The sequence below is a fragment of the Rhinopithecus roxellana genome, chromosome 8 (assembly GCF_007565055.1).
Source record: "Rhinopithecus roxellana isolate Shanxi Qingling chromosome 8, ASM756505v1, whole genome shotgun sequence".
In the NCBI taxonomy this organism is placed as follows: domain Eukaryota; kingdom Metazoa; phylum Chordata; class Mammalia; order Primates; family Cercopithecidae; genus Rhinopithecus; species Rhinopithecus roxellana.
Window position 1 is genome coordinate 128,522,460 of NC_044556.1, and position 6,973 is coordinate 128,529,432.

Sequence of the window (6,973 nt, forward strand, 5' to 3'; positions counted from 1 at the left end):
AAACACAGCATAATTTGGGAGGCCGAGACGGGCGGATCATGAGGTCAGGAGATCGAGACCATCCTGGCTAACACGGTGAAACCCCGTCTCTACTAAAAACACAAAAAACTAGCCGGGCACAGTGGCGGGCGCCTGTAGTCCCAGCTACTCGGGAGGCTGAGGCAGGAGAATGGAGTAAACCCGGGAGGCGGAGCTTGCAGTGAGCTGAGATCCGGCCACTGCACTCCAGTCCGGGCGACAGAGCGAGACTCCGCCTCAAAAAAAAAAAAAAAAAAAAAAAAAACACAGCATAAATACAAAAATTAGCTGCGCCTGTAGTCCCAGCTACTGGGGAGGCTGAGGCAGAAGAATCGCTTGAACCCAAGAGGCGGAGTTTGTAGTGAGCTGAGATGGTGCCACTGCACTCCAGCCTGGAGACAGAGCGAGACTCCATCTCAGAACAAACAAACAAACAAAAATAGCAACAACAACAACAACAAAACAGCATAGCATCATTCTTGTAGATGCCACTCATTTAATATATGAGTAAATGTACTTGGTTAGGCTAGATTGGAGCGCTCGTCTGCACTGCTTAAAAGAAACTCTTTACTAAGAAAATTCGAAGGACAAACAAGTGCAAAGGGAATGTTAGGTTTAATTAAGAAATCAGCTCTTTAAAGGGCTTAACCAGAATAATTGTTGGTATGCAAGTGGGGCTGTGAATTATAAATGAATCATCCATTCTTTGAAGGATGATCTCTTCTTGGAAAAGGATCTCTTCTTGGAAAAGGATCTCTTCTTGGAAAGTCTTGGGGGGCATTTTAAATTGTTGAAAGCCAGGCATGGTGGCTCACGCCTGTAATCCCAGCACCTTGGGAGGCCGAGGTGGGTGGATCACCTGAGGTCAGGAGTTCGAGACAGCCTGGCCAACATGGTGAAACCCTGTCTCTACTAAAAATACAAGATTAGCTGGGTGTGGTGGCATGTGCCTGTAATCCCAGCTACTTGAGAGGCTGAGGCAGGAGAATTGCTTGAACCTGGGAGGCAGAGATTAGTGAGCCGAGATCGGCCACTGCCTTGCAGCCTGGGTGGCAGATAATTACTGAGTCGTTTTAAGCCAGTAACATTTGTGAGATGTTTATTACATGCTAGTTCCTCAGTTCCAAGCATTTAGTCTTCACAACAGGCCTAGGATTATGACCATTTTATAGAGAAGGAAAATGAAGGCCTCTAAGTACCTTGCCCGAATTACCTAGCTAAATGCTAGGAAAGCAAAGACAGGTACAACAGGCTGTCTGCCTCTAAGAAGTTTGCTACCTAGTATTTTTTTTTTTTTTTTTTTTTTTTTTTTTTTTTTGAGACGGAGTCTCGCTCTGTCGCCCAGGCTGGAGTACAGTGGCCAGATCTCAGCTCACTGCAAGCTCCGCCTCCCGGGTTTACGCCATTCTCCTGCCTCAGCCTCCCGAGTAGCTGGGACTACAGGCGCCCGCCACCTCGCCCGGCTAGTTTTTTGTATTTTTTAGTAGAGACGGGGTTTCCCCCTGTTAGCCAGGATGGTCTCGAGCTCCTGACCTCGTGATCCGCCCATCTCGGCCTCCCAAAGTGCTGGGATTACAGGCTTGAGCCACCGCGCGGTACCTAGTATTTTTTAATGTAACTTCTCAAATCAGTTCAGGCCAGCTTCCTCTTCCAGCTCATCTGAATTTGGTGAGTTTCAATAAAATAAAACAATAAGAGAAACGTTTCTAAGCAATTAACTGTTGTCATGTATTATAATAGGAATGAGGGGGAAAGCTGTCTTATGGAATATTAAGTCTTCACTTGAGAATCAATTGCCTGAAGAACATTCTTATTTCCAGATTGTAATATGGTCTTTTTATGCCTGAACAATGACAAGAAAGAGTGATGATTTTGTAACAAAACCTCAGGGACGCTATTAACAAGTTGGCATTTTTAATTCATGTGGAAATGCTATTTTATTTATCAGAGAATTGTAGCAGGGGTGCTCATTTAATTAAGAATCTGATGTTGCAGGAGGGCAATTGAGGGAAGTTTATAATATCGCAGACAGACGTGTATGCAAACACAAAAGAAAATTGGTTAAGGATCTAAGTGCCAGCTTATTTTCCCTGGAACAGTTCATTTTTACATGATTTGTGAGCTGTTTCATAAAGGAATCATATAAGTATATTTTATCCTTTTAAAGATATTTTACAGTAAACTCATCTAACTAGTAATTGTACAAGGCTCATAAATAGTCAAAAAGAAAAGTGCCTCTAACTTTCAGCAGTATTGAAGGTGACTCTCTCTGTATTAGAAGGCAGTTTAGGATCTAGTAGCTTTCCCAACTGCAAGTAAAGTAATGGCATATTCTAAATTATATGAACGACATCACAACATCATAAAACCAAAAAGGTAAAGAAATAGGTCTGAATGAGAAAGTATTCTGAGAAAGGTGGAGAATAGGAATCAGATATGGATTGGAAGGAGATAAGAGATTGGAAAGGTGACAGAGGAGAGGCCCCACTATTGGTGGCTACTGCCTACACCTTCACCAGGAAGTGTTGCTCACCTGTCCAAGCCACAAGGTCTGGTCATCTCATCGATCCAAGTGCCTCCAGGTGGATGTGCCACTTCCAAGGCCCAGCCCTCCTAAGCCACCTCACCTCAAGGTCTGGATATATGTTCACAGTATGCCCTTGTTGAGTGCTAATTGTGTGCCAGGCACTGGGCTGGGTCCTGGGGACATACCCATGAACAAGGAGAGCAGGTTCCTGGCCTCTGGGAGTTGACATTCTAGTCAGAGAAGACAGTCTGTAAACACATAGATAAATAATTGCAAGAATTGCAGATGGCGATTTGTGCTGAGAAAATAAAGCAAGGTAAAGAGATTAAGTGTGAGAGAAGAAAAGGGGCCGTGTAAAGAGGTGGTTAGGGAAGGCCTCTCTGAGGTCAGGACATCTGACCTGGGAAGGAGCCAGCGATGGGAAGCACTGGGTGGGGAGGACACCCCAGAAGGAGCAAGTACAAAGGCCCTGGGGCAGGAAGGACCCTGATGTGCTGGATGAGGAGCAAGAGGGTGCCAATATCACTGAGCTGGAGAAGAGGAAGAAAAGTAGGAGAGGAAGATGAAGAAGTCACAGAGGTCAGGCCATGTGGGCTGTTTAGGCATGGCCAAATGCTTGGATTCTCTTCCAAGGAGAATGGAAAGTCATTGGAAGATCTTAAGTAGGGACATGATAAGACTGATTTATACTTTCCAATTATTACTCTGACTACTCTGTGGGAACCAGATTATAGGAAGATGAGAATAAGGTGAGTGAAAAGGGTGAGCAGTCGTGGCATCCGCCTCCTTCCACAGAGATGAGTACAGGCTGAAGTCTTGTCCATTAGATGCTTCTGCGGAAGTTACAGGGAGCTGACTCTGGCCTTGGAACTAACTGTGGTGGGATCAGAGATGGGGGAAGCAGAGATGGTGCAAGCTTTGGCCCAAAGATCAGAAGCAGAAAGGACGCTGTGCCTCTGGCAAGAGGACAACTCCATGTTTTCTGTGCAAGCATCCAAGTTACCATTTCCCCAGGTGACACTGCAGCTGTGGGACCTGTGAACACAGCAACAGCTAACCATTCTGAGTTTAAAAATCAAGGACAGTACCTTCATGTTTATAATACAGGGGCAAAGCAAAATTCATTGACAAGCATTTCCTTTAAAATACAGGGAAGGAAGATTCCATTGTCTACAAATTCTAATGGAAATTAATAAAATGAGCAAATATCACAAACGTTGTCTTTATTCTGTGTGGTGTATTCTGCGTGGTGTCCTGGTTATATGAGTGTTTACAGAAGTTTTTCTAGCTTATCTCTTGTCTCAACTGCCAACTGTCTGTTTTTCTCCATAAGGGTTTAAGTTCCTTAACCACGAATTGTCCTGCCACTGAAGTTTGTAGCCTAATCCCATGCAGGGGATACAGGGGAATCATTTGGTTTGGAATGACTGGAAATCAGGGTGCCTGCTTGGGGAGGGGGTTGATGAAGCTAAAATGACAGGTAGGGGTTAGCTATGGAAGGGGAGAAAGCCTTCATTTTAAAGTGGTGAGGTCCTGGTGTCCCTTGGCAGGCATTGCTGCCCTTTAGCGCTGGTCTTTACCTTCTCCAGCCAGGCATCCCTGAGTCGTTGGGGGGCCAGAGTCACCCTGTGTGGAAGTGGGAGAAATGCTTTCCTAAAGGGGCCTCTAAAAAGTGCTGCTGCACGTGATTGCATGTGCGTACATGAGTGCATTAAGCAATGTTTAGTGCAATCGTACGTCCAGATTTTACTTACGACTCCCTCTGTCCTTAGGAGTAGTAAATTAGGGCCAGGTATCTATTTGGCTCTAACCAAGGGCCGAGTTAGTGCCAAGCACTGGCCCTTCCTGGGGCTGATCCTCCTCACGAGGTCCAGCCTGCCCTGTCTCTTAAGACGAATTATTTCTCAGGTCAGGCAGCATCTCCAGCTCTTAGTAAAGAGACGGCGTGGCTCAACCCGACCAGTTCATCTGGCGCATCTGGACACAAGCAGCCCATCCCATCCGCACCCCAGCTACCTAAAGCAAGGGGGTGATATGAGCCAATCTATGTTTACATAAAATTAGATGGCAGCCAAGGAAAGAATGATTAGCCCGCAGCAGAATCTCCTAGACAGCTGGTTGAAGGTAAAGGTTCCTATACCCTGCCTGGAAATTCTCATTCGCTAGGCCAGGGCAGAGCCTGAGAATTTGCATTTTAAGCCTGTGTACTTGCCCGCTCACCTCATGATTCTGACAGTTGGCAGACCTTATCAAACACTGGACTAGAGAGAAGCTAAGCTGGTGGCCACATCAGTATGGAGCTTGGATTGTGGGTGAGAGTTGGTAAAGGCCTGACTGAAGCAGCCACCACCACAGAGAGGAAGAGAAACTGGATTCTAGGGAGAGAACAGGGAGAGAGCTTATGAGGATGGACCCTGGCTGGGTGGGGAGAAAAGGAGGAGGGCAGGGAAGAGACTGCCTGCAGGGGCGCCTCCTGACCAGCACCTGCTTTTCTGGGAGCTGGCATCCATGGGATCTGCGGCTCTTCACACATGTAGGGGAGAGGTCCTGGGCTCCCTCTCCTCCAGCTGGCGCCAGCTGGCCCTGCTTTCCTGATAGCAGCTCTCAGCCTGGGGACAAGCCAGGGCCACTCCCTGGGAATGCTCAGGTTACAGATGCATCCTAGTCCCAAACACAGCTTCTCCATGGCCCCAGCTGATAAAGTTACCAAATGTCAGGTGTGACAGATTCCTGGAGGAGGACAGAGAGTGGAAATGGTGGCTGATCCCAAAGGATTGCCTTCTAAACCCCAAACGCGTTAGTGGTAACTACACCTGACATTTCCAGAGCCCTCCCTTTTATGGAATTTAAAAATGCCTGGACTCCACATGGACATTTTTCTTCTTCTTCTTCTTGTGGGTTTTTCTGTCTGTCTGTCTGTTTTGGATACAGAGTCTCACTCTCACTCCATCACCCAGGCTGGAGTGCAGTGGTGTGATCATGGATCACTGCAGCCTTGACCTTCCAGGCTCAAGTGGAGGTCTTCCCGAGTAGCTGGGACTACAGGGACACACACCACTCCTGGCTAATTTTTGTATTTTTTGTGGAGATGGGGTTTCACCATGTTGTCCTGGCTGGTCTTAAACTCCTGGGCTCAAGTGATGCTCACGCCTATAATCCTAGCACTTTGGGAATGCTAGGAGACTTTGCCCAGGAGACAGCAAAGAGCCAGCAGACAAATTCTTTTTCCTTCCTGTCCTGCTGTGAGGTGTGGTGGGTAGAAGAGAGGCACCCGGCCTCTTCTTCTTTTAAAATGATTTACACAATGGACGGTCATGTACCATGTAGAAGTTATTTTTCTTTTTTATCTGTTATTAAGTAGGGGTAGCATTACTTTTTTTTTTTTTTTTTGAGATAGAGTCTTGCTCTGTGACCCAAGCCGGAGTGCAGTGGCACGATCTTGGCTCACTGCAAGCTCCGCCTCCCGGGTTTATGCCATTCTCTTGCCTCAGCCTCCCTAGTAGCTGGGACTACAGGCATGCGCCACCATACCCAGCTAATTTTTTGTATTTTTAGTAGAAATGGGGTTTCACTGTGTTAGCCAGGTCTCGATCTCCTGACATCGTGATCCGCCCGCCTCAGCCTCCCAAAGTGCTGGGATTACAGGCATGAGCCACTGTGCCCGGCCAATCTTTTTATAGATGTGAATAATTTCTGGATATAAATGCCTCCCTACTTTTAGAGATTTTGATTTGAAGTTGCTATTTTCTTACAAAGTTGTCCCTTTTGTATTAAAGAAGTCCATATCATCGTGAGTGGCACCCCTGGGCCGAGAAAACCATTTTACCCAGAGAAATTCACCTGAGAAATTTTTCTTCTCCTGCCTCCATCTTCAGCCAAAGCGTCTGGTAGCTTTGCACAGAATGGCATTCTTGCAAATGTCATCCATCAGTCCTCACCGTGGCTGCAGGCCTCACCAAGGGACGGGGCCCTGTGCTTTGAGTCCAAAGACTTCATGTTCATGAAGATGACAGATCTTTCCACAGAGTGGGTAGGAAATGAGAATTTGGGTCAAAGTGATTGTCTTAACCTAGACTCTCTAGAAAAAAAAAAAAAAAAAGTCCCTGAGGCAAAGTTTCTGTGTTAAGGCTTAACTGGGAGGGGCAATACCAAGGCCGCAAGAGGGGAGGAAAAGGAGAGCTGAAGCAGGGAAGGAAGGGGTATTACCAAGCTGGGAACAGCTTTACAAGAAAATACACCCTGACCACAGCAATACCACCCTGAACATGCCCGATCTCGTCTGATCTCAGAAGCTAAGCAGGGTCAGGTCTGGTTAGTACTTGGACGGGAGGGATGGGAGAAAATACACCCTGCAGTCTTCCAGACAGGCCACATGGACCCATCTCCCATACCTGGGAGTGGGAGAGGAGAGAAAAGGAATGTCTGAAG

At 46.8% G+C, this 6,973-nt stretch overlaps 1 long non-coding RNA gene across 1 annotated transcript; it reads right to left on the reverse strand.

The window, feature by feature from the left end:
• Positions 1-982: 982 nt before the first annotated feature.
• LOC115899234 lies at positions 983-6,603 on the reverse strand. Its single transcript, XR_004058942.1, has 3 exons — positions 6,386-6,603; positions 1,618-5,275; positions 983-1,296 (listed from the first exon to the last, which is right to left on the reverse strand). It is a non-coding gene; the product is annotated as an uncharacterized LOC115899234 (long non-coding RNA).
• Between the last annotated feature and the right edge of the window lie 370 nt (positions 6,604-6,973).